We start from the raw sequence: 26,121 nt of genomic DNA, 5'->3' as shown, positions 1-26,121 counted from the left end.
TAAAAGAGTTGCATCGTTTGAGAAGTGTGAATGTGGTTACAAAAGGGTACGCCTCATCAAATAGGTTGAATGGAGTTTGGGTTAATAATTGCACAATGTGTTTTTAAATGAAGATGTGTGTTCGGTTTTTATATTACTATGTCATTTATGAATTTTGTACAGAAATAAACATTGATTTTGTAGTACATGTGGTTATAATTGACTATAATCAGTCCTGTCCACCATTTAAGGTCTTGGTCAACTGTTTTGTTTAAATCAAGACTGCACCAGGTACCCTTAGTGTAGTTCCTATGGAATCTGCACACTTTTAGTAGGTGCTACATGGAGGTGGAGTCAACAGGAATCCCATGTTTTAATGCCTGCAGGAACATCTCATGCAGGTGTAAAACTTGTTTACCTTCAAGATGTAGGAGGAAAGCACTGTAGAGATCTTAACTCCATTTCATGCTCATTCACTGCCTTGAAAGAAAATGAAGAAATGGGGCGGAGAGGTCAATGGAGCTGCAAACGCATTACACCTTGCTTCTATACCTTAATTTCCCACGCCACCCACATAAAATGACCCTGAGAGGGGCTTTTGGGGCCTTAGGGATTTTCCTGTTACTCTGAGTAGTTTTTGATGCTCTGGACCCAGAAACCGTGAAATTGCATTTTAGTTATGGCTTTTACCGAAACAAAGTTAACATGATGATGGTGATTTTAGTGACTACACTGTGCATTGGAGGCTAGCCAAGTTACTACTTACACACAGCAAACAAATCAAATACAATAGTGATGTCAAAAACCTTCTTTGCTTGTGCGTGCACTTCGTTCCTTTAATACATTTTCATTGGGGCCACTTCAGAGCACTGTGACAATTCAAATTTAATTCCACGCCTATAGCTGGGTGATATCCAAGCGGTATTCAGGATGCCCTATTTACATTCAGGAGGATCCAGGATTCTATGGCATTAAAAATGTGGGAAGATTCCTACATTCGTTGTATCCCCATGATGCTTGATTACTTGCCAGATACATGCTCGATACCGCCTAACCCGCCCATGGGTCTCTATCATGAAACAAGTACACACTCAGATGAGCTGATAGCGCCATTATAAGCTATTAACTGCCTCACAGGCCAATGAGCTGCTATCTTATACCCTCCAACTGCAGCCTCCTTTATTAGGGACAGTGGTCATAAGCTTTATATTGCCTCACATGCCCTTCTATTGCCTTCACATGGCAAGTGTAGTGCATGTCCAGCTAGTACCATTATAGGCTGCACAGTCGAACGCCATCTCATATCATTGCATGCAGAATCAATCCCCTTATGCTCAAGGGCCACCATCACATTTCTAGTGCAGTGTGCTCCCACATATAACAGCGGAAGCAGGATAGCAGAGCTGTCGGGCTGGGCAGGGCAGTTCAGAGAAGCGTCAGCCCTTCTCTCCCTCCTCCTACTCTTTTAACAGAGCAGTGTGTGGAAAAGCGAGAACCCCACTGCAGAAGTAGATGGGCAGCTCTCAGTAAAAGGTCTGATCTTTCCCTGACTTGCTGGCTTGCCACTGTACTTCACAGCTCTTGCTGCAGGGAGGCACGTGCACCGGGAAGCTCAGAGGACCTGAAGCCCCCTAAATGATCTCCAGGTGGGGACTGACTACTTGGTAGGCTTTATCTCTGACTCCCAATCCCTTGTGGAAGTGTTAGAGCGAGGACAAATTGCCATCCATAACCTTTCAGAAACGAAATAGGATGCTTCTGGCAGGTTACTGACCAGTCAAATATTGTGTGGGCAAGAAAGTAAACATTAATCTTAAAGAGTCTGGTTTGTTTTCTGACACTGGCACGCTACCTCTGTAACCAAGGGTATCAGAGGCAGCGCCAGGTATGGCAAGAGGCCTTCCACAGGGAGCAGTAATTGCCCTTAGCAGCTCATGCAGGCAAAGAATGATATGTATAACTGCATGTTTCGCTGGCCTCCAAGAAAGTGCACTTTGAGCAATGTTACAGACCACTGGACTTACTGGTCAGCCACAACTGTTTGATGTGGACCATCTTCAGGCAGAAAGCTCTACATCGCAAGCCGTGATGTGGACAGGACACACACTTCCAAAACTTTGGCTACTCTAATGCTGATTATTCTCAAATCTCCCACACCACTACCTCACTATCCTAAACCAGCCCTGATGGAAGAGGGGGTTGTACTACAATAATTTTTCACAAGCTTTTTTCTCAAACATAAATTGCACTGATGACCACCTTTTTCATCAGGACAGGGAATTTAACACCCATATTTTCACAGATAAAAATATTCGAACTGTGATTCGTGCACTCGTGAATCAATGTAGATGCCGCTTCTGCCTTAGTCACTCCATTCAGTGCCCATTTGCATTGGTCGGTGCGTGCAAATTATCTGCTCAAAATTGCCACAGTCAGTATATCATTCTTGATGAAAACTGGAATCAAACACCTGTCCAAAACATATGTCTGACTGCAAACTCATGCACTTCCGGATTTGTATGATCAAAATACAACATGGTTCGAAAGATACGATTCGCCTATATAACATGACAAACATGTTTCTATTGGCAGGGAGAGGCTTACTGTTTGTTGCTAATCTATTGGTGATCATTTTGTCTGTTATTCTTTTGCGTCCCTCTTGGATCGTGCTAATTTCACTCAGATTAAATTGTTCCAAAATTAAAGACATTGGTTTACCAAGCAAGCAACTGCTGGGAACTGCAATCATAGGTCTGTTACAGGGGTTTACATCCCATGGGCATTGGCACATTGAGAACTTGGTGTTTTTTCCGCTTTTGCCGTGCAGACAGACTTTGCATTATAGATTTTCTCACTATCTATACAGATTTCCTTTGTGGTAACACATTGTTTCTGGTTGAGGAGTAAAGTCCTCTACTTGCATATTCATTGTAGTGATCAGGCCTTACGGTTGCTCTTATTTGGTCCATGCCTTCTGGGCATCTGTTTGTTCTGATATTTTGTTCTTATTCTTCATCAATGAAAAAGGACTTACGATTTTCAAAATACATTTCCTGGGAACACTGTGCACTCTCACAATGTTCTGTAATTCCTTTGCTATGAGGATTCTGGTTAATCTTCATAAACATTTTAACCCCGTGTACATTTTGGGCCTCCTGTCATTTTCCTGATATATTTTATGATCCATCTTTGTATCTTCAAGGTCTGTTTGGATAGTTTTTTTCTCAAATCCCATGGGAAAAGCATGTGACATTTCCCCTTAGGTTATTATCTTGGTTCTGACATTCTTGATGTGCTTTGATAGACTGCATATCTCTGCCCAAATATTAAAGGATTATATCTTCTCCTTCGTACAGTTGATCATTGTGAGGTTTTCCAGTATGTTGGTGTCTGGTTTCTCTTAAAATGTTCCTGCTTCCCAAGCTTTTCATCAATGAACTCCACTCAAAAGGCATATTGTCGATTAATGAACCAAGGCTTCCAAGCCCACAAAAATCCTGTGTTCTCCAATTCTTCATCAATTAGTGCAGGTGACCGAATACAACTAGACAGTGCATCAATTACTGATAGCTCCAAGGTGATCCACTTTTGGGCCACGCAAAACTGGACCCTGAAGTGGTGTATTGGTGCCATAATCAACATGTAACAAACAATAAATACATTAAACATATTGTTTATGTTAATGCCACTTGGTGATTTCACAGCCCCCTATTTGGTGAGTTAGAATTTGCTCATTTGCACCAATGCACCTACAAGTAGTCTGGGAATTTCCTACTGTTTGCACACATAGATCCTGATGCACAGAGATTCACCAATCTGAAAACTAATGCAAATTATGCTTTATCCGCCCCCCCTTGAAAGTATGCCTAACACTAATGTATTGAGAGGCAACCTGCAGGCATGTGGGTTCTGGGAGTGCAAATGGTGCTAAGGGGCCTTAAAGGGCCGGTCATGGTGAATTGTAAAAAAGTAGGTTTGGCTACAGTTGTCAGTTTACTACTGTTCAATTCATAGTTATACTGCCTTTAATATATTGCGTTCATAATTAAAAAAGGATTTTAGTTCACTACTATAAAGTGCAGTCACAAAATTAAATAACAGTGTTGCAAACCTTAGTTATGGTCAGAGGCTTGACCGTTCAGGACTGTTCTTGTCAGGGAAAATGAGACTGGGGGGATTTTATCACTCAGTGTTCATTTAGGGAGTCGGGTCTGGGGGTGCTCCGGTGCCGCCCCTCCCCTCACTCTCCCTGGAAAAAAGAATCTCTCACACTATCAATATCCTTTCAATGCCACATAACTGACACGTAGTCCTATAAAGGCTGGAAGAAAATTGCTTTAATGATTGCGTGGTGAAGCATGAACTGTAGCTGTCAACTGTTACCCCATGAAGCTGGTTCCCTTCAGATGTAAGACTTGTTGTAGCCAACTGTTAGGACAGTTTTTTCTGGATTCCAAATAAGGGCTTAGTAAAAACATTCAACTGAGGCAGTACAAGACTCCACTCTTAGTATAAGGCTGTACGACCTGAGTAGCGTAGAGAGAGCAGCCAGGCTTATATTAGAAGGGAGAGAGGGCTGTAGAATCAGTACAAATGAAATTGTAATACAAATGGTCCAAAGAAACACTGAAACACTATTGGCCTCATTACAACCTTGCTGGTCCGGAAAAAACGCTGCCGGTAAGCTTACCAAGATTTATCTAGGCCTACTTCTAGTTAAATAAACCATTTATTTTTACAGTACATAGGGCCTCATTATGGGTCCGGCAGTAGCCGCGCCAGTAAAACTGACAGGCTGCACCCGACTCGATGATTTACCGCCGCCTGACTTTCTGGAAACGCACCGGGGCATTACAGCCCCGCGCGCCCGCAGACTTTTATGGAAGCACCGGCACCGTTATTAACAGTGCCGGTGCTTCCATGGTCCCCATTCCCATGGAGTTCTATGTGACTCAAATGGGAATGGGGACTACCAATTACTGCCGTCTGACTTACTGGACCGCCGGGGCTGTAATGCCCCGGTGCGTTTCCAGAAAGTCAGGCGGCGGTAAATCATGGAGTCGGGTGCAGCCTGCCAGTTTTACTGGCGCGGCTACTGCCGGACCCATAATGATGCCCTATGTATTGTAAAAATAAATGGTTTATTTAACTAGAAGTAGGCCTAGATAAATCTTGGGGGAAAAAAGTACTATCACATTATATATATAACCACAATTATAAAAACACAACTCGTATGCTTGAAGGTGCACAGACCAAAGTATATAACCTTATTTGGAACTCCCAACAGTAGATGTAGGGAAGTCAAAACCAATAGTTACTTTTAGATTACTTTCAGTAATACCATGGTAGTAGATCCTATCAGTTGTACCATGACGCTAAGCAGGAAATCACACAGTAATATCAACTGGACCTTTCTTATCTAGTGAAACACATATTCTAGGAACAGTAAAAACCTATAACTCTTATTCAGGATAACACAGTTATTCTACTGGAGTTGGACCTTTGGTGCAATATTCAATTACAGTAGCTTTTCAGTTCACAGACTAAGGGAAGCAATAACTCTAACTATTTTAGGAAAGCACAGTTATACTCAAGGTAAGTAAAACCTATACACTTTTTACAGGAGCTATAAACAACTTAAAGGCAGGTATAACCTAAAACTCTTTTTGTGTCTGTCGAAAACAGACCAGGGAAAGCAGAACCCAGTGTTACACTGTATGAATGACTCAAAGATATTCTAGGTAGGTAAAACCTAATCCAGACTTATAGTGGACAGGCTAACAGCAAGTCAGGGGAAGCAAGACCCAGTTGGTGACACTCATACATTTACCCTAACAGTTATAGTGAAGTGAAACCAACAGCATTACTTTTGGCAAAGAGCTACAACCAGTTCACAAGTGAATAAAATAACCGTATATCTACTTTTTAGAATGGCAGAACATTTCTAAGGTAAGTAAAACAACCGTATACATACTTTTCAGAATGGCAGAAATTGTTTAAGGTAAGTAATAACTTTTGTAACTGTTCACTCTCAGTGTTGCAGTGACCAACCAACTCTTTTTCAAGCAAGGACATTTTAAATACTTATTCTCTTTTCTAGGTAAAAGGCCCACTCGTTTAAAAGTATTTCCCTTATTCTTGCAGCATGAGTGTTCTCAGTGGCAAAAGGGGGGTCACTAGTGTCTAGTGTCCAACAGACAGTGTCCGGATAGGTTTTTCAGTAGCAAAAGTCTGAGTTCCTAAGGGAGACTGTTCAAACAGGTGAGTATTTTACTTTAGAGTCAGTTCAGGGTCTAGGGGCTTAGCAGAGGACACCTTAGGAGGATTCCACCAGTGGGCCTGGGTGTAACGCTCACCTGACTCCCACGGAGGCGCTGGCCTGGTTCGCACTGCTGTGACCTCTTCTAAGGTGATGCGCAGGGTTCGGAAGACGGACTGGACCGGGCCCCCAAAATTGGCTTGTCTGGCTCGCAGAAGTATCCTTCTGTAGGCGAAAATAGGGGATTGACTGTCTGCGGGGTAATGCAATCAGCCTCCCACTTTCCCCTCTCACCCTCCTCGAAACCCTTCTGTGATTCCTCGTAGCGTCTCACCTTAGGGTCTGGAAGGACGAGCTCTCCATCCTGCTTCTGATGCAGGGGCGCGTTGGTATCCAGTTACTTCACTGGATTTTCGGATTGGTGAGAACCAAACTTGCTTGGCTTCCAGGTAAGTTTTTTGATAAGAGGTTCCCCTTGTGTCCATGCATTAATGTACTAATGCTAGTGTCTTTTTCCCCACAGGGGCCGGGGTACGGAATGCCGGGGAACAGGCACCGACCCGAAATGAGAGGTGAAATCCTTGTAGAAATCAGGTAAGTCTTTAATGAGCGTTTTTTGGTAATGTCTTTTCATTCGCTCATTAACGCTGATGTCTTTTTTTCCCCTTAGGGGCCGGGGTCCGGAAATGCCAGGATGCGGCGTGGACCCGAAATGAAGAGGGAAGGAATCAACAGGTAAGTCTTAACATGGAGATTTAGCTTTCCTTATTCCCTTCTCTCTCTCACCTTTTGTTCTGGTCTTTTTCTCCCTAGGCGCTGGGGCGTGACTGCGAATCCGGATGATTGCTGCTGAACATCGAGGCGCCCAGTAAAGGTGAGTGGAATGCGGCGCTGCAGCGATCAACGTGATGAGCTTTTAAATAAAAGTCTTCCTTTTCAGGATTGTCGGCGAGATGTCTCCGGATGCGGAATTTAGCAAGTAAGGACTTTTCCTTCTTCTGTTCTCCTCTTCTCTTCCTTTGCAGGTGATCCAGGATGCTGGCAGGCGTGGCAGAAGTCAGGATGCAGGAGCAGACACGGTGAGCGTCCAGCTGCTAGATGCAGAACAACGCGAAGCACGTGTGGCTGTTCGGTGGGGTTTAAATAGCCTTGGAAGAAGTTCCAGGTAAGTATCCTTCCTCCAATCAGGTATGTATCCTTCCCCGACCACGCCCAGATGGTAAATTAGTCCCACAGGTAAAGTAGTTCCTTTCAGGCCTCAAGGAGGCCGGGATCCTGCAGCATGGTCTGCATCAGGTAAGTGCACCCAAGCACTTCCATAATGAGCCTGGCGCCTATGGCGCCAGGACTGATGTCTTTTATGAGCCTGGCCCCATAGGCGCCAGGACACTGTCCAAAGGGCCCCTATATGGGGTTGCTGGGTCCTTCCTTAGGGACAGGATGTCTGCTTTCGGGGACGCAGGGCTTGAACCGGCTCCCTGGGAGCGGGCATCATGACAGCACTCCCCCCCAAGGCCCCTCCCAAGGTTGTTCCCTCCGGGGGTTTTGGTTTGTCTGGGAAGAGTCGGTGGAATTTCCTGACTAATCGAGGTGCATGCACATGGTCGCTGGGTTCCCACGACCTCTCCTGAGGTCCGTACCCCTTCCAATCAATTAGGTAGAACAGTTTTGACCTAAACATTTTTGAGTCTAAAATGTTCTTCACTTCAAATTTGGGCTCCCCATCTATTAGAATAGGTTCTGGAGGTTTGAGTAGTCGGGTTCCGGGTACCACTGGTTTCAGAAGTGACACATGAAAAACAGGGTGAATTTGCATACTAGCTGGTAAATCAAGTTTAACAGCCACTGGGTTAATTATTTCCGTAATAGAATAAGGTCCCAGATATTTTGGGTTAAAGGTTCGAGGCACTTTGAGTGGTAAATGTCTGGTAGCTAACCACACTTGATCCCCAATCTGATACGGAGGTGCTTCACTCCGATGTAGATCAGCATTCTCCTTGTATTTTCTCTTGGCTTGTTGTAAATGCGTAGTTGCCTCTTTGAAGGCTTGGGTAATTGTAGAATGCAGATGTTCTACTGCAGGCATTCCGAGGTTCTGAGGTGAGTCAAGGTTTGAGGTTCGAGGGTGATGCCCAAACAAAGTATAAAAAGGACTATGGCCAGTTCCAGAGTGTACCGAATTATTATATGCGTATTCGGCTATCCAAAGAATGTCTTTCCAGTTGCTTTCAGATTGCTGTAACATACACCGTAAGTATTGCTCAAGGGTCTGATTTGTCCTCTCAGTCTCACCATCGGTCTGTGGGTGGTGACTGGTCGATAATCTTACGTCGATCTGCGCCATTTGACAACATTTGCGCCAGAAGTGGGAAATGAATTGGCTTCCCCGGTCAGAGATTAGTATAGATGGGAATCCATGTAGCCGAACAATATTTTCGAGGAATTCTTTGGCTAGGACAGAAGCTGAAGGTAAACCTTTCAAAGTAATAAGGTGGGCCATTTTGGAAAACAAATCCACAATTACCAGAATAGTATTGTACCCCGAACAAGGAGGCAGGTCCGTAATAAAATCCATTGATAGGGTGTGCCAGGGTGCTGGCGGTATGTCTAGAGGTTGAAGGAGACCGGCTGGTCTTTTCTTTTGACTTTTATTTTGGGTGCAAACACCACAGGACATCACAAAAGATTTAACATCTTTTCGCCAAGAAGGCCACCAAAATTGTCGTTTCACGTTTTCCTCTGTCTTGGCAATACCGGGGTGTCCCTCTATTAATGCATCATGATAACCGTAAATAACTATTTCGTGTAATTCCTTATGTGGCAGGAATAAGCGTCCTTGGAAATAAGGTAAACCATTATCTATGGTAAAGTCTGATCCCTTCTGTATCCAATCCTGTAAGGTTGTAGGGTCCAGAAGTTGTTTCACTCTGGCTTGAATGTCTTCAAGCGTCTGTAACGAAGTCATGCCTAGAATCCTCTGTTCGGGAATTATTGGTACTGATTCTGAGTTTGTATCAGATTCTCCCATTCCAATTCGGGATAAGGCGTCTGCTTTGCCATTCTTGCAGCAAGGTCGATAGGTAATCACGGAATCAAATTCAGAGAAAAACAAAGCCCATCGGAGCTGCCGTGATGACTGAGCCTTGGCGGTTTTCAAATACTGTAAATTCCGGTGATCAGTGATCACTGTGATGGTATATCGAGCGCCAAGCAGGTAATGCCGCCAGGCTTTAAAAGCGGACTTAATGGCTAACAGTTCTTTGTCCATGATTGCATAATTAACCTCGGGTGCTGAGAATTTTCGGGACCAAAATGCTACGGGATGCAGTTGGTTGGTTTCGGGATCTCTTTGGGACAAGACAGCTCCCATGGCTAGGCTGGATGCATCAGTCTCGACGACATAAGGGAGATCTGGACGCAGGTGTTTCAATATAGGTGCGGAGGTAAACTTAGCTTTTAAATCCCGAAAGGCCTGCTCGGCTTCTTCAGACCATTCAAAACGTTTATTTTTCCTCAAGAGTGCAGTAATGGGTTGTACCACGCGTGAAAATTCCGGGATAAACCTATGATAGAAATTGGCAAAGCCGAGCATGCTTTGAACCCCTTTTACAGAGCTAGGTGATGGCCATTTGAGGATCGCATCCACTTTTCTTGAGTCCATTCGGACTCCTTTGGGTGTCAGGATGAAACCTAGAAACTCGACTTCTGTGGTATGGAAAACACATTTCTCCAATTTAGCAAATAGTTTGTGTTGGCGCAGTTTTTCAAGTACTGCCCTGACGTGTTTTCTGTGATCAGATTCCGAAGAGGAGTACACCAGAATGTCATCGATATATACGACAACACAAACATCGATGAGTTCCCGAAGGACATCATTCATGAAGTATTGGAAGGCAGCCGGCGCGTTACACAATCCGAAAGGCATCACTTGGTACTCGAATAATCCGTATTTAGTACAGAAGGCAGTTTTCCATTCGTCGCCTTCTTTAACTCGTACCAGATGATAAGCCCCCCGGAGATCTAACTTGGTGTATATGCAAGCGTCCTTCACCTGGTCAAGGAGTTCAGGGATCAGAGGCAGAGGATAACGGTTTTTAACCGTTATCTGGGTCAATGCGCGGTAATCGATACAGGTTCTAAGGTCGCCTTCTTTTTGGGGCACGAAGAACAAAGCCGAGGATGCCGGGGACTTTGACGGGCGAATAAAACCATTAGCTAGGTATTTATCCAAATATTGTCTGAAATGCAGATTCTCATGTTCGGTAAGGGCATAAATCCTGCTACAAGGGGGTTGTGCACCGGGCACCAGATCGATTTGGCAATCGTACGATCTGTGAGGAGGTAACGTGTTGGCCTGTTCCTTTTGGAGGACGTTCTGAAAGTCTTGGTATTCCGGAGGTAGTTGCATGGAGGCAGAGGTTACAGATGCTAGATTAATCTTCAGGTTTTCTGGGTAGCAGGTTTGTGTACAATCCGGGAAGGTTATTCTCTTAGCTCGCCAATCAATTCGAGGATTATGTGTCTCTAACCAAGGGATTCCAAGAATAACCTGAAACTGTGGAGCCTTGATTACATCAAACACAACACCCTCCCGATGGCCGTCGGGACCAATAAGAGTCACCTCAGTAGTGGAATGTGTAACCGGTCCAGAGGCAATTTCAGTTCCATCGACTGTGGTGATGGCATCTTTGCTGGTTTTAGGACGGAGAGGGAGGTTAATCCTAGAGACCAATTCACGATCCACATAGTTTCCAATAGCCCCACTATCGATGTATGCCTTTATTGCATGCAACCGCTTAGGCTGTTCTGGATCTACGAGATCCATTGGCACAATGAAATGCGAGGTTTGAGAGTTTGTTTTCAAGCTCGGCAAGCGGACCCCTACACTTGTCGGGCGGAGTCGTTTCCCGAAACAGAGTCTTCATGGTTTTTATCAGCGGCTCCTACCACCTTTCGGGGCGGTTTTGCCGGGCAATCTCGTAGAAAGTGTCCAGAATTCCCACAATAAAGACAACATTTTAACTGCCGCCTCCTTTCACGTTCCTTTTGAGTTAAGGGTCCTTTAACCCCTCCAATTTGCATAGGCTCAGAGACATCAACTCCCTTGGGATTAGCATGGGTCTTGACCAACACCCGGGTCTCAAACCTGGACCGATCTGCTTTTCTGTTTTGAAGTCTGTGATCCAATTGGACCACTAAGTCTATATACTCTGTGCATTCTTGGGGCGGATTTACAACTTGGGCCAAGACATCTTTAAGTTCTCCACGTAGGCCTTGATAAAACAACGTGACTCTTTTATCCTCTGGCCATCCCGTTTCCACAATTAGTCTATTAAAGGTTGCAATATAGGATAGGAGGTCCTGATTGCCCTGTCGCAGGGATAGAAGTTCGTCATCCAGAGCCTGCCCCTGAGAGTGTCGAGCAAATAACCTTTCCATGCTTGCTTGAAACCTTTGAAAATTACAGAGAATCGGGTCATCTTGAGTAACCAGTGGAACTGACCAATCGGCAGCGCAGCCGCTGAGATATGACAATACAAAGGCTACCTTGGTCTGATCATTAGGGAAGGCCCCAGGTCTGCATAGGAAGTGCAAACGACACTGATTCATGAATACGGCGAATCGTTTGGGGTCCCCAGCAAAGCGTTCGAGTGGGGCCAGCGGCATGTTTCCAGGTAGATTAATCTGCAAAGGGTTACTGGAAACCACAGGAGCGGGGTTCCCTCCGGAACCGGGTAGAGGAGTTTGCCCAGCTTGACCTTGCAAAAGCTGTCTGGCCAGGTCATCAGTTCTTTCCCCAGTAATTGGGCCAACTGATCAGTCTCAGAATTTTCCATAGCGCCTGGGTGGGAATTTGTAGGAAGGCTCCGCGTTCTGTAACGCTCACCTGACTCCCATGGAGGCGCTGGCCTGGTTCGCGCTGCTGTGACCTCTTCTAAGGTGATGCGCAGGGTTCGGAAGATGGACTGGACCGGGCCCCCAAATATGGCTTGTCTAGCTCGCAGAAGTATCCTTCTGTAGGCGAAAATAGGGGATTAACTGTCTGCAGGGTAATGCAATCAGCCTCCCACTTTCCCCTCTCACCCTCCTCGAAACCCTTCTGTGATTCCTCGTAGCGTCTCACCTTAGGGTCTGGAAGGACGAGCTCTCCATCCTGCTTCTGATGCAGGGGCGCGTTGGTATCCAGTTACTTCACTGGATTTTCGGATTGGTGAGAACCAAACTTGCTTGGCTTCCAGGTAAGTTTTTTGATAAGAGGTTCCCCTTGTGTCCATGCATTAATGTACTAATGCTAGTGTCTTTTTCCCCATAGGGGCCGGGGTACGGAATGCCGGGGAACAGGCACCGACCCGAGATGAGAGGTGAAATCCTTGTAGAAATCAGGTAAGTCTTTAATGAGCGTTTTTTGGTAATGTCTTTTCATTCGCTCATTAACACTGATGTCTCTTTTTCCCCTTAGGGGCCGGGGTCTGGAAATGCCAGGATGCGGCGCGGACCCGAAATGAAGAGGGAATGAATCAACAGGTAAGTCTTAACATGGAGATTTAGCTTTCCTTATTCCCTTCTCTCTCTCACCTTTTGTTCTGGTCTTTTTCTCCCTAGGCGCTGGGGCGTGACTGCGAATCCGGATGATCGCTGCTGAACATGGAGGCACCCAGTAAAGGTGAGTGGAATGCAGCGCTGCAGCGATCGACACGATGAGCTTTTAAATAAAAGTCTTCCTTTTCAGGATTGTCGGCGAGATGTCTCCGGATGCGGAATTTAGCAGGTAAGGACTTTTCCTTCTTCGGTTCTCTTCTTCTCTTCCTTTGCAGGTGATCCAGGATGCTGGCAGGCGTGGCAGAAGTCAGGATGCAGGAGCAGACACGGTGAGCGTCCAGCTGCTAGATGCAGAACAACGCGAAGCATGTGTGGCTGTTCGGGTGGGGTTTAAATAGCCTTGGAAGAAGTTCCAGGTATGTATCCTTCCTCCAATCAGGTATGTATCCTTCCCCGACCACGCCCGGATGGTAAATTAGTCCCACAGGTAAAGTAGTTCCTTTCAGGCCTCAAGGAGGCCAGGATCCTGCAGCATGGTCTGCATCAGGTAAGTGCACCCAAGCACTTCCATAATGAGCCTGGCCCCTATGGCGCCAGGACTGATGTCTTTTATGAGCCTGGCACCATAGGCGCCAGGACACTGTCCAAAGGGCCCCTATATGGGGTTGCTGGGTCCTTCCTTGGGGACTGGATGTCCGCTTTCGGGGACGCAGGGCTTGAACCGGCTCCCCGGGAGCGGGCATCATGACACTGGGTGAACTGGACGAGAAGCCTCTCAATCACAGAAAACACACCAAAACTACACAGGAATCACAAGAGACGTAAGGTAAGTAAATACCCAAGCCAGCACAGTATCTCAGCACAGAAGACCTTCAGGATTTGCAGCGAAAAACCCTGGTCGGTGGATTCCTTGTTTTGGTGGCTAAAAACAGGACCTTGGAAAGGGCCTTTGCAGCAGGGATAAATGGGGAAAGCACTGGGCAATGTTTTCTTCATGGCTGGATGCGGCCCTGTGAATTTGGTGCCTTTGCAGGAGCATAGTACAAAACCGAATATTGTTGGTTGGATTCTCATTGTTTGCAAGGTCCAGCACTCTGGTGAGGGGACGTCTTGGAATTGAATCATGCCTCTGGAGATTCAGCAGGGTGCCCACAAAGGTTCAATGAGATTCGAAATTTGCACTGTGCACCGCACAATGGCTCGAGGTCCCAGGGAATTGATGTATTGCGGCCCCACAAGGTCGCAGCACGGCATGGGATGTCTCAAATGCAGGTCTTTTTAAGTCTAGTTGGTCTCATCAAGCTCTGGGTCGGGGTCCTTGTTTTCAGAGTCACCAGATCATTTGGAAGGAAGGGCTACAGAAGGCTCCAGTTACACAGCAGGCTCTCTGATCACTGGAAATAGTTTCAGCTGTGAATTCTTCTTCTTCTTCCTCTTCTGTTTTGGTTCCAGTGGTCGACTACCTCTTCAGCATCCAGGTTCAGACTTTTATGCAGGACTCCAGCCAATCAAACAGCCTTGCAACATTCAAACCTGGGGGCTGGCAATCCTTTCACGACAGCCAGCCTTCCAGTTTGAACTGGAATCTCGCACTCAGGCTGGAAGACAAAGGGCTGCAGAGTTGTGGACTCCTACCTCGCTTCCTGCCTTCACAGCCACTGTAGAGCCTGGGCGGGGAAGGAACAAGAAAGGACAAGAAACAGTAAAGAAACACCATGGGTGCCTTTACCGGGGCTGTGCACACAGCCCGCGGTAAAAGTGCACTAAATTAATAAAAGGTATCACTGCCACAGCCATTAAAGGTAAGCTTGTCCCTGTAACTGAATTGTTATTGTTTGAGTGTGAAAGGGGATACATTTTATCTCTCCAGCACTCCATATAAGGTGGGGTGTGCTGGTTTCACCAAGTACAATGTAAAAGGGATCCAAAGATCCTTTCTACCATTGGCAACTGTAGTTCTCACGAGCACGAGGTTGGCCAGAGAAAGTTAAAAGGGGAGGCCCTAGGGCAACCCAGCAACAATAGGCACTTATTGCCAAAAAGTTGTCAAAGAGGATAACTTTTAAAAGATACTATGGAGAGTCTAAAAATGACACCCATAAAAAAGAGTAGACGATTCTGTGTGTGTGGGGAAAAGGTTCGCACTCACAGAGGTATAAGGAAAAATAATCCACAAGTAAAATCAAAAAGTTCTGGGGGTGACACAGGTCAAGAAGATGTATCATTGCTATGAAAATCTGACCTAACAGTGACACAAACGATGTTAAGAATCTCGAAGAATTGAGTGTCCTCGTATGTGTGAGTGCTATGATGTCCCTATGAAGGTGTTCACAGACTAAACAGTCTTTTTATGTCTTTTATTCTTGGCAACAAGATCAGTGAAGGTCCACATGATGGTTAGTTTTCCTTTCTATGGAGCCCAATTGAATGAGTCTCCAGAATGTGGGAACTAAAGGAACGTCGAACCCACTGAACCCCCTGCCTTCGTTGCCATACACCATCCTGCAACTGTGTACTCTGTACACGCTTATGTGTATATGTGAATGCCTGTGTGCAAATGCATTCATTTCTACGCATGTCTGTAATTGTGTGCAGTTGTTGGCGCGTGTGTGTGTGTGTGTGTGTGTGTGTGTGTGTTTTTTTATTTTATCTGGACGAACATGTAGCTCAGATTCCTTGTTCGTGTGTGTGTGTGTGTGTGTGTGTGTGTTGTGTTGTCATGTGCATCCGTAAGTAGTGCTTTTGAGTGCCTGTGTGTGCAGCTGCCTCTCTCCCTTTGTGTGCCTTTACAAGACCATAATCCATACTCTTGCGTCTTCTATTCGAGCTGCACACTTGTCGACTTGCAGCCTAAAAACAAGGCATAAATGTGTCAAAAATAAAAGAAACATGCATACCATGTTTGAAAATAGTCTGCAAACGCAAGGAAACAAGAGAAACTCGAACAATTGCACACATACCTCGCCTGCTACCATGGACCAGTGAATGCAGTGGTTACCATGGCTGTCTCGGGCTATGAGGTGGATTTCGGAGGGCATGCTTTGTTCCTAAGCTCTCCCCAAACAGAGACCCCTGATCCAGTCTGATGGTTTGTGTACTTTGGGCCAGCCTGCTCTACAGTTTAAGAATTGTATTTTGATTGTGTCTCATGCTTTCAAGTTTCTCTTGGTATTTCCCTCCCACCGCCCTGCCCTCTGTCTGCAGTGTCCCACAAACACGGGGAGGCATCACAAATTGAAATCTCACGATTGTTCCTACCAATTTTCCACTTTGCATTTAAAAGGAGGACAGAGCTGACACAACGTGAGTACTGATGAAGGAAACGTGTTGGCAATGTTATTCGACATGCCAGTCCTTGCTTTCTTTTAGCAGTCTTCCGCCTTCTAACCGTGCACTGGTACACCAGACTACTGCAGGAAGACGAGGCAGGCTTAATTTTTAACCTTTACTGATAACTGACTGAAGTGCGATGTTTTTAAGATACGTTGGTATCTTAAGCACATGCATTAGGCACAGGGAGGCCCTGTTGGGGGGCCCTTCTGTGGCGTGGGTGGACACCTGAGAATTGAAGTGAAAAGAGGACTATCTCCACCCCTTTTGAGGTAGGAACGTTACTGTTGGACTTTACCTCGAATGAAAAAGGCATTTTTACCCAGTCTCGACCGAAAAATATTATCTCACGTCAGCTCCAAGAAAGGGATACATTAAACTGCTCGTAGTCCTAGTACCATTCGCCCGCTCTTTGATCTTGGGCTGTAAAGCAAGGTGGAACTTATATTTTGGTTTGGTTAGCAATGACCATGTGTCTTAAATTATTAACTGTAGCAGTGGTAGAGCGATGTCTTTTATTACCTGGTGCAAGTCACTCTCATTTCTCAAACTCGCACTAAAATGCTTGAGTCAAACGCATGGTCGTGTTTTATTTTCTCTGAAATTGATTGAACAATAAAATACTACTGCTCTGCCGAAGTCTGGCTTCTAATAGGTTATTACGCCGAAGTTCGGGAAAAGTGTGCTTTGCTTTTATACGTTTGCAAGTATGATGTTCAAGAAGCGGCTGATCAACTCGAGCTCGAATGCTACATCAAGTATTCACCCAAAGAGTAAATAGCATATCGGGTATACCCCCTGAAACACAATATCTAAAACGCAATATTATATGATATCTCATATTGTCTGTCAAGTTTATATTTTCGCAAACAATTTTCAAGTGAAGCACATGCATTGTCTAGAGGCGAAGTGCCACCGTCAGAGAGCCAGTTTGCTGTGTTACATGCTATCAAATAGGTCATAGTGCATTTCCAGCATGAGGGTGTGTAATACTAGCTTGAGCCTGGCTTGGGACATTTTGGGGCGCTATGTCCATCTTCAGTCTTTTCATGAAACCTCAGCTCTTTAGACACAGGAATATCAAACCCACGACCTCATTAGGTGTTGGCTGCAACAGTAAAAACAGCTGGCATTTCAAATGCTGCCTATTGTTATTGCTCGCCTGGTTATTGACCAGGCGGTATCTAACACAAGTTTTAATACTAGCAATACTGCATGTGATAAATAAGGGTCCAAACCACATAAAAGTGAGTCAAATTTTTGCTGCCACAAGAAAGGAAACATGCATTAAAATAAATTCCAGATGTTCTAAGGATTTTTTCTGGAGTGAGGATGCACACCCCATTCACGTCATGAAAAATAATCTGTTGGCGAACCCCCAATGGTGGTGTCGATGTCAGCATTTAAGATGTTCCCTTTTTCACCTTCTTGGGCGAGGAGACTAGCTCTGGGACAATGCAGTCTGTCTCCTGGAAGGAAGAAAACGCAGAGCAACACAGTTTTTGAATACCGGTCCTGTGCTCTGGTATTAAACGGGTTGTAAAAGATCAATTAATTTACAATGTAATGCAAAGAAGTCTCAATAGTCACCACGTGTGGTAATCACAAAAAATGACCTAATGGCAGCATTTACAAAGTAAACAGCTGAAAGCGATCAATATGGATGTTTTCTTATTGAACACAAAGAGTATATGCACAAGTCATAGGCAGATGTGTCATGTTCCCATAATGCCTTGCGCTTTTGCCGCTGATCTGGAGATCACTCAAATCAAAGTAAGTAGGATTGCAGCACTGCTAAATGATGTAGTCTCAAAGAGCTGTTTCCAATGCCAGCCCCTCTTCACTTGCCAAACCAAAAATGTATCTCATTGCTTCTGGCACGTTCTACTCCCCAGAATAGGTCAATGGCACCGCCGCCGTTTCACCAAAATCATAGGGGTCACAGAAGTAACATTGCCTCTGATGAATATATGGAAAGTCAATAAACAAAATCCAACAATATGTATACATCTAATACATAATATGAACATGTGCTAAAAGTTCCTAAAAGGCAAGTATAGAAGTTGCAAGAGGCAGTACAGGTTTTACAGTCCTAGCACCCTGTGACGCTCTGAAGGGTAGATGCACTGCCAGTCATGAGTTCATTTGTGATTTCTGTGGTAAGGAGTCATGTACAAATGTGCCCAGCAGGAGTTTAGCACATGTCCAAATCTAAATTTCATTTTTTTAAATCTTAAACTCCCTAACATACATTGAGAAGGCAATTCTCGATGGTAATTGTTTCCAAACATTTTCCAAGGTATAGTGAAGTCCAATATTTTCTATTCGGATTTCTCCATTAAAACAAGAGCAATAATTGCACAATACAGGTTTAAAATCAATCCAGTTAACGCAACATCTCAGTTAACCCATCCTAAAACAGTAAAAATCATCCCTAAAAACCGTTATTCCTAAAAAAACAAACACCAGATGAAATTACTAGGTACAGTTTTCCAATAAAACATCCCTAATAATAAAAGCTTCTTGCACTCACTCACAAAGGCTAAAAATAAAACCCTCATGATCACAGTTCATTATCTAGAATTAAGCCTCTTGATAGGTTATTTTTTTAGCCTTTAGGGAGTGAATCCTAAGCCACCTTTTTCCGCTAATCTTTATAATTCAGATGAATTAGGAGAAAGTGACCCAGACCATCTTTGACTCCCATTCCATAGTTACATCCTGTGGACTCCACCCCCCCTTTACCAGATAGTGTAACGGTTTATTGAGGCCACCCTCAACACAGGGAGTTCCTTTCCTCCCCACTCAAGGTGTCTCACAACAAACTGTTTAACAGATTCTTTTATTCAGCCCTATATCTGACTCATATCATGCCCCTGGATCCCCCCCCCCCTGAGCTAACAAAGAGCCAAGAACCAGGCCGGTGTATGGGAAATATATTGGTATTTATTTAAATTAAAAGTAATAGAAATGTGCATGTAAAATGTCAAACACCACATTATCCGTGGCACAGCACAATCAACTTCTCTCAGCATAAATAAATCACAAAAGTGAGTTTAAAAGAACACAATCACAATTTTTCACTGATCAATAACTAAATCAATTATAAATGTAGTGTTGTGCGATTTTTATTTTTCTGTGGTCTTAAAAAGCTAGCAGTAGGATTTCAAGATTGGTACAAATACATTGGTACATAATACATATGGCAATTATGATTTTGCCCACACTTTTGGCTTAAAATAAACACACGGTGATATAGTGGTTTGTTTTTCAGTGGTTTGATTTTTAGAATGAATCCTAACTACTGGAATTGCTCTGGGAAACCCTCCAGACAATCGTTCTTTGCCTGCCAAGCCATTACAGAAGGGGAAAGACCTTATGCAAATCAGGCTTGCCCCATACCTCAAAGGGGAAGTCCAGCCCGAACTGCTAGGTCACAACCCTTCTGCACGAAAACACAAGCATCCCCAAACATGTTTCGGCCTTGTTGGGCCTCATCACTGAGGAGTAGCTTGGGTCTTTAGGCCCAGCAGGCACAGGACCCATGTCTTGGCACACCTGTCCCACTCAGGGTGACAAAGCAAAAACAAAGAGGTGAAGGCTGGAAGGTTTAGAATGAATCTTAACCACTGGCATTGCTCTGGGCAACCTTCCAGACCATCGTTCTTCACCTGCCAAGCCATTGCAGAAGGGGAAAGACCATATGCAAATAAAGCTTGGTCCCAACTCAAAGGGGCAGTTCAGCCAGAACTGCACCTCTCTGCAGCCTTTGACACAGTTAGCCCTGACAACCTAACCAAAGGACTAGAAGACATAAGCATAACAGACACAGCACTACTCTGGACTAAATCTTTCCTAGCGGACAGAACAGAAACCGTCTGGTTAAAGCACTTCAAATCCACACCACGAGTCAACGACTGTGGTGTACCACAAGGGTCCTCACTATCACCACTGTACTTCAACATCTACCAAACTGCACTAATCAGAATCTTCAAAAAATACAAAATTACATGCTACAACTATGCAGATGAAACTCAAATCATCTACAAAATCGAAGACAATCAAGCCGATGACTCAACCCTAATCGAGTGTCTAAAAGAAGTCTTTAATTGGATGAATGCCAACAACTTGAAATTCAACCCAGGAAAGACAGAAATCATGATTATATCCAAAAATCAAGAGAACAACACCTACATTCCACGGCCAACGGAAATGTGAACCCCATCAATTCCATCTAAGGTAGTAAACAAAATCTGGGAGTCCTGATGGACAACACCTGAACCTTAAAACCACAAATAAATGCAATTATCAAGAAATGCTTCTTCCTCCTTCACACAGCAAGAAGAATCTTACCTTTCCTCTTCTTCACCCACAAAACACTCACAATCATCGCCCTAATCATGTCAAGAATCGACTATGCAAACAGCCTCTATCTCAGGATACCAGAATACCTCCTGAAGAAACTACAAAGGATCCAAAATGCAGCAGCCAGACTCCACCTCAAACTATCCTGAGGAGACCACATCACTCCAGCCCTAAACATTGCACTGGCTCCCAGTCAAACATCGCATCACCTTCAAAACAATGTGCATAACACACAGGCCAATGAGTGGACAAGGAGCTGAATTCCTGCTAAAGAAACTAACAATCTACAAGCCAACAAGGCTCCTCAGATCAAGCAACGAAGTCCATCTGGAAGAAAAACCATACCTTAAGAAAAAACTTGGGTGCTCTTCCTTCTCCCACTTAGCCGCAAAAACCTGGAACAACATCCCGAAAGAAATAAGAAACACCAAAGACCACCTACAATTCAGAAAATTAATAAAAACCTGACTCTTCAACATCACAGATGCAAACTGAAAAACCAAAACCACCAAATGGGAAACACAATGAAAAGGATGACAAATCTCAGATGACAATGACAACATGTAGAACCGAATAAAGAAACTCTTACTACAACAAGATAGACAACACTATGTCTAATAGGACACAAGTGACACCCATAAGGACAGAGTCCAGCGTCCCTAGCCAACTCCCAGCGAACAACCTTCAACCACTTGATAAATGCTAATATAGATCATACCTGTATAAAGTTGGGTGAACATTAGCACTTGCCACACTAATTAAGCTGTGGATATTGGCAGGGGCACAGACCAAAGAGAGTTGTGAATGAAGGCAGACACTGCCCCTGGACATAAGTGCAAGCGTTAGCATGAATGAGCAACTGAATAAGATGATGAATGCCAATCAGGCCTCAACACATGGAGGAAGTAAACCCAGGCTTACCAATGACGACCTCCTACTAGATTGGGAATTCTTTCTGGGCTAGACTTCAAGGGATGCAAAAACGCCTGCCTGCCTCTGAAAAACAGAGGCCATGTAGGAAGCCAATTAACCAACCCACTAACAACTTCACCCTCTCCATACACCTCTCAAATTCTAACCAAACACAACCACAAACTTACAACACAACAATCCGCACAAACTTCACTACACTGCCACAACAAAACAAAGCAAACATAGACCCGCACAACAGCACACATCGTCTTCCGACAGTATAACACCCCAAGCCCAGCCAAGGAATTATGGGCTGAATCCGCCAACAGCACATCACTGCTCTCTTGCACTTCTCTAGCTCACCCCCACTAACTCCCCCCCACTCCTCCCTTTTTTTTCAGTGCCGCCAGAGCGCCAGTGCACCACTCTGGTGGTGATAGTGTGCTGTACAAGTATCCTTCAACATTAACATCAACCCCACCCCTACTTTGGTCTGTGTTGGGGAAGTCAGACAGAAAAATAGGAATGATTTGGGGAATTTTGGATTTCAGACCCCCCTCCAGTGAAAGGCCTCTGTTGGGGAAGCTGGATAAAAAAACTGGAATGAAAGCTTGGTCACCAGAACAAAAGGGATTTCCCAATTAAATTATAGGGTAGAGTTCTCACCGCACACTGGGAAATGAGCTTTGTTAATTTTCCGAATTTTGACAAAATTCACCCCGTAGTGTTCTGACCAATGGGGAATTAATTAAATTAAAAATGTTAGGTAAATAGGCTAAGGATTGACAACCCCCACCCACTATAGGGAAAGTATTTAAGGCATGCATATTACCCCACCTTTCGGTTTCCCCGGGCTCAGTTCTACTTACTTAGAAAGCCTCTGCTTGAAGTTCAGGAAACCCAGCTGCATCTCAGGACATTCTGGAAAGATAGTGCAGGGGTCTGGTCACTCCACTCTCAAAGATAGCCTCCCGCTCTCCACCATAGGACCCAGACAGCTTTGAGGACTTCCTAGAAATAAACAGCTCCATTCAGATGCACTCTCAGCAATCTCCTATGGTGTTTCCTTATAGCTGTCAGATGGTAAATTTCAACAGCCCTCCTGATTGTAAATTGTCCCCTCCTCCTAGTGCAGTCCCCCTTATATAGCAGTGATGACATCACCAATTTTACAATCTTGCTGAAGTAACCTGCAATAGTTCCTGCAACTAGGATTGGACAGTTACCCTTCTCTCACCTCCCAAATCCAGCCTCCCTCTCAGGATTGGTTTAGGGGTCTGAACAACATATGACAATTCAAATTTGTAATCGCCATTTGTTCAACTATCAAATATTTGGCAAAAACTAGTTATGTATCAAAATGTTTGTGATTTACTAGTACCTGCCATAATATATATATTTTCCTTTTCAGCTAATCGTGGGGCACTTAAACAACAGCCGGGTCGGCACAATATTGCATGATTGGCAATTTTCTGCTGTTTTCACAAAAAGCATAATAGTTATGAACATATGCTGTATTACCCATATCCCTAATTTTTCCCTCCACTCGTTCATCAACTCTCATATTTGGAACCTTTTCAAATCAGCCAGAAACCCATCTTAGATGGCCATTACAGTTCCTGGAGTCGCAGGTGGATGAATTGTATATCTCCACAATCGCTTGCAAATTACATTAAAAACAACACATACATGTAATAAGTACGAATTATGGATGCTGACAAAAAGGCCTTAATGATAATATTCCTTATAAATTAATTGTGAATCTTCATGTGGGACAAATGGCAATTCTTCTGCCTTCGGGCCATATGGTTTCACTGGGTCAGCCTGTAACCAGAGTTTTTATCATTCTCTTTGTGTTTGCAGCATGCTCTTTGAAGTTGGTCGGCTCCATTTTCACACCTTTTGGTCATGGTCCAGCCAAGGGGAACTTGTCCTGCAGTCACTCCCTTCAGAGCCAGCAAGTCTGGGGAACACTGGGCTTTCCACACCTTTAGCAGGACGCTTTATTGCCTCTATAATTAGCTGGGTGGTGTAAAATCCAGACCTGCAGTTTGGGACCTCTTTGTATAGTGTCCCACAGCAAGCAAAGGAGTTTGTCTCTAGCCTACAGAAGCTTTTTCATGGAAAACAAAAGGGGGTTTTCTTTTCAAATGTTAGCAGGGGTGCATCTTTCAAATTTAAACTGCAAACACACATGCAAAGTCGATTTTAAAATCCTGTTTTCAATGGGATTTTTCTTCTTGCTTTGTGAATTAAAATGCTGCTTTTGCTTGGGTAGTGACAGGTATGCCGTTTTCATATGGCATTTCAGTTTTCATTTGCAATCACACATGCAAAGCCATTTTTGGTGTTAGTGTTGAACAATCCTGCTTTTCATGTGAAAGGGACCTTAAGTTTTCCCTTGCAGCCACCACATGCAAAGCCGTTTTTGGTGTTAGTGTTAAAAAAACATGTTTCTCAGGTGAAAGGGACCTTCAGTTTTGGGCCTTTGAATGCACCCCACAGTGGTACAAGCGTTTAGTCGGAGTACATTAAGTCTGATCATTAACATGCATCTCGTACAATACAAGGGAAGGTAGAGTTCACACCTTGGCCATATCTATTTCTTTGTCAGAACAAATGGCTTCCCTCGACAACTCCTTTTTTTCTAAGTTCCTGAGCTGTCAATTTCTTCACTCCCTTGTATGCCCACTTAGTTAGAAATGCACAACCCTCATTATAACATATTTAATTTACTTCTGGAATCAGAGTAGACCTTCTCCCCCAGTGCATTATGTATACTAGGGTCCTTCAGGCCCAACACATGTGCCTTTAAAAGAAAGGTTGCCATTCTAAAATTCACCAGTGTGACTGTTTGGAACACCCTAGCACCAACCTAATTTCACTATTAGGTGCTCCCAGGGGAAGACCGGATAATTTCTTGAGCAAATTATTCTGGCCTACTCCCAGCTGCACACACTTGGCAAGCCCCCTGTCACTCACATATAGGAGCAGTGACCCTACTTTGGCCCTATATACTCCAAGACATTAACTTAAAATCCAAGCCCCATATTTATGATAGGACCTCATCAGGCCTGCCATCCTCGGTTTCAGTTTTGCAGCCAGTGCTTTAATATACAGGGCCCAACTTCCAGACTTGTCGAAGGTGAGCTCCAAATAGCAAAAAGAGCTCACCACTTCAATTATTTGCCCCATTAGACTCCAACCATAGTTGTAACTCGCCTTTCCCAAATACCAATGTATTTGTTTTCCCCATATTAAGCTGTAGGCCCTTGATGCAAAAATAATTATGTGCATATTTCAAGCTCCTTTAGAGCATCCCCTGCCCCAGTGCAAGATCCAACAATGCAGTATCATACGCAAATAAGAGAAACCCATATGACACTTTTTGTAGTGCAGGAGGAACAATTCTTGACCCTCTTTGTTCAGGGCTAAAACCCGAAAGAAACAGAATAAAAGTGGAGCCAAAGAACATCCTTGTTTTACCCCCTTAGTGTATAAAACTTCCCTTGCAGGAGCAGTAAACTGCTGCACGAGTATCCAGATAGCAGGCTTGTATAAGATTCAAGAGGCCCCTAGGAACCATGAGTGATTTCAGTCTCCTCCATTGGATGTTCCCGTCTGTTGAATCAAAAGCCTTTTCCAGATCAAAAAACACACGTGCAGCTTGCCCCCTCTAACCTTACTATATTTCTCGATTAAACATTCAATATAAAACGTATGTCTATAGTAGAAAATCCTTCCCTAAACCCTGCTTGTGGCACTTAGAATGTTGTTTTCTCAGCCCATTCTTCCAACCTTTGCATTAAACATTTGCTTAAAAGCTTATTAGTCATTTTCTAGAGGGATATTGGGCGATAACAATTGGCATCAGCAGTTGAACCTTTCTTAAAAATCGGGATGATTAAGCTCCCACTCCAAGATTTAGACATAGCTCTCTCCAATGAGACTGCGTTAAAAACTCGAGTGAGAATAGGAGTCCACCATTCCCAGCACCATTTGTACACACCCGAGCAAAAGCAGTTGGGTCAGTGGCTTTACCTCGTGACATGGTTTTAATGGAAAGAGCAACTTTCCCTTCAGAAAAGGCCATATCCCCTCCCCTATGTGTTCTTTCTTGTCCATCTTCATCTAACCCAGGTTGAAAAATTACTTTCTGGAAATGCTTAACCCAGGCGTCCGATGAGATGGCTTCCCCGGAGTCTCCCCCTGGCTCATCAAAACCCTCAGCCACTCGTTTCCAGAATCTTTTAACATTTTTATTTCAGATTGCCTCTGGCATTGTTTCCCATAATTTAATCGTATACAGTCTTTTCTTCTCCTACAGAACGGATTTATAGTCTTTTTTGAGTTTAGCAAACGCCTCCCCACTCGCCCTCCCCCATCATACAGTATCATTTAACTGGGATTTGAAAGCTCTACTGTCTATATCATACCATGGCGAGTGCATTCGCCCCCCCTGTCGGGGTTGCTTCTGGGTTGCCAAAGAGGGAGAACACCTCTCTCAGATGTCCTCTATCAGGGGTTTAAATTTCAAAGGAACTTCTTTTCTCTGGTGTTCATCCCTCCGGAGACCAGCAACTTTAGTCCTAATTGTTGGGAGGTTAATTATATTCTCAAAAGAAAAGCTTTCCCTACTTTCCTCGTCGTCCAGCGTGAAAGAAATAACAGTCTGCTAAACTGTAATCTATAATATATGAACTATCACACCCCTCTTAAAAATACAGTTTGGATGG

The sequence above is a fragment of the Ambystoma mexicanum genome, chromosome 2q, assembly GCF_040938575.1.
Source record: "Ambystoma mexicanum isolate Mex_15411 chromosome 2q, UKY_AmexF1_1, whole genome shotgun sequence".
Lineage (NCBI taxonomy): Eukaryota > Metazoa > Chordata > Amphibia > Caudata > Ambystomatidae > Ambystoma > Ambystoma mexicanum.
The sequence above is the reverse complement of the archived record's forward strand: the minus strand, read 5'-3'. Positions refer to the sequence as shown.